Genomic DNA, 2,655 nt, shown 5'->3' with positions numbered 1-2,655 from the left:
GCCGCGGGGCCTGAAGAATCAACTGCTGTGAGCAGCAAGAAGCTTTTCCAAAGTTTGGTGGGACCAGGGCTTTCCTCCAAAGAAAGAAGAAAATGTGTGTGTGGATCTGCCCTTTCTTGGCAAGAACACTTTGGGTGAAAGCTTTTAAAACTTTACTTATAGCTCCTGGACCCAAAGGAGCGGTGCTGCTGCCTCAGCATGCACCCCCAAGCACTGGGAGACCCCTGTCAGGACCCCACCAGCCTCCATCCAGCCTGCTGCTCCTGTGAGGTTTTAGTGTGCTCGGGCACGTCCTTGGAAAGCTTCACACGAGCTCCACAGAGCTGCAAGGAGGCACAGGGGGATGCACAGTGTAGGAGCCAGAGCTAAGAGTTGCTGCTCGCGGAGCGATTGCCGCTCGGCTGCACCCACAGGGAGGGTGCAGCAGGTCCCTGCTCCAGGGTCCCCTCTCACTGCTCCAGGCTCCCCCGTCCCTGCTCCAGGGTCCCCCGTCCCTGCCTTGGCCCTCCTGGCATGCTGGAGGGGGGAGGCGGAGGCTGCTGAGCACTGCTGAGACACCTTTATATTTAATTAGAGTTTGACTCTTCCTCCACCTGTTTCCTGTGGCGGATTTAGGTCCCTAAGAAACAAATGCTGGAAAAAAGAGAAAATCTGTTCTCCGGCTTCTTTGAGTTCTTTGGAGAAAGCCAATGTGGGCACCAAGGGAGCAGCATCCCTACATCAATGCAAGGCTGGAGACTGCAGCATGCTTGCCAGGAGCTTGCCTGTGGACGGCACCTCCTGCACGCGTCCCGGCCACGCCAGCAGCGAGGGGCTCCTGCACATGTGGAGGCAGAGCTTGCTTAGGAAATGGGGAGAATTTACCTTGTCTTTTGGGATGCTGCCTCTTTGCTGGACTTTGGGCCTGACTCTCCCCACCCTGGTGCAGAGCGAGCCCCCCCGCGAGGCTGCGGGGCTGGAGCCGGCCGGCACTGCGGGCATGTTGCAGCGTGCCTTGGTTCAACACACTGGGCTGTGCAATCGCAGCGGGTTTCTGACCTGAACTCCTGCAGTTTGTTAGTTGTGGTTCAGTCTTTTTGTTGGAAAGGCCTTGCGTTACCTGCCTCCTGCAACCCCGACCCCGCAGCCCCACGCCAGGCTCTTCTGCTCACACATTTCCCGGCGCGAGCGGCAGCCCTGCGGCGCGCTTGGCGCCTTCCCTTCCACAAAGCAGCTCCTCTGTTGCCTGGTGGGAGGATGAGGTCCCTTCCTCAGGATGTGAATCATGTCTCTATGGGAGCTTGCTCCTGCACCCGTTGTCTCCGCGTCTCCTGCGGCTGCGGGGCTGCTCTTCCACCCCCCGGCAGCAGAGGAAGGCTGCAGACCCGCGGGTAAAGGCGAGCCTGGATTTTACAAGCACTGTGCTCTGCAGCTGCAGGCAGGGAAAGGAGACCCATTTGCCCATATCACTGGTTGGGTATCGGTGCCCTGCTCTGCCTGACGGCAGGAGCCGATGGAGGGGAAAATGTGATACAGAACCTGCACTTTTATGGAAACAGGAATGAATCGGGCTGATTTCCCCTCTGCTCCATGCGCTGCGCTCCCCTGAGAGTGCCGGTTCAGAGTTGTTTGTGTGTTAGTCCTCTCATCACACCTGTGGGGACTTTACTTGCATTAATAAATATAACAATTTCCTTAGAGGAAGGAGCTGCTGGGATGTTCAGCCTGACATTTCAAAGTGCTGAGGCTCTGGGTACCCAGCTCCCATGAAAATTAGCATGGTCTTGAAAATCCTGCCTTTAATGCGATACGACTCTGAGTGTGCTAAATAATGAAAACGGTAAAATAAGGAAAAAAGAAAACAACCTCCTGAGAACAGGAACTGTACCTGGCTTTTGTACTTCTTGGCCCAGCAGGGTTAAAAAAGCTTGCACATGAATACTAACATGATTATCAATACTTATAGGGGGAAATTAAAGACGTATTCTCAGTGGTTTCTGCTGCCACTGGGTTTCATATGCAGCAGCTATGCGGGCTGCGTTTGGAAAATGGGTACGTACAGTAAAAGAACAACAAAGAAGAAACAGGCAAAGCCCAGAGTTTACAATTAAAATGAGAAGAATTCAGCCTAGCATGGCTACATGTTAAAAGTGCAGCATGCACTTAGGGTAATATACCACTTTCCTTCACGAAAGTACACAGGAAAGGAATCAAAATGACCTGTTATTATTTTCATTATTACTCTCATTCCTTTGCATGCAGAAGGAGTTATTTCTGTTGTGAAGATTTCTATGTGCCAACCAGCAGTGAATAGGGCCTCACACCCAAGGCAGAAGACACCCTGCAGCACAGGCTGGCATGATGACGGGGAGAAAAAGCACCACCTTCGGCCCCCACTTTCTCTGGCACGCCACGGGGAAGGCTCCCCTTCATTGCCTCATGGCACAAGCACAGCACAAGGAGGGATGCCTGCAATTTATTTCTCCTTCTTAGCATTAAAATCACACGGTGCTGGGTGTTAGTAACAAGCCTGTCTGTTCATGGAAAGCCGACATCAGCAGGACGGGTCAGCTACGTTTTATTATTGTAATGAACCTTTTAAAGCAGCCGCATAATAACAGCTCTGGGCCTATTTCTGGTAAGCCTCCTGGGCATTTAAGTCCATAGAGCTCGAGG

Source organism: Pygoscelis adeliae, unplaced genomic scaffold (assembly GCF_000699105.1).
Source record: "Pygoscelis adeliae isolate BGI_AS28 unplaced genomic scaffold, ASM69910v1 Scaffold508, whole genome shotgun sequence".
NCBI classification, from domain to species: domain Eukaryota; kingdom Metazoa; phylum Chordata; class Aves; order Sphenisciformes; family Spheniscidae; genus Pygoscelis; species Pygoscelis adeliae.
This window is presented reverse-complemented; position numbering follows the sequence as displayed.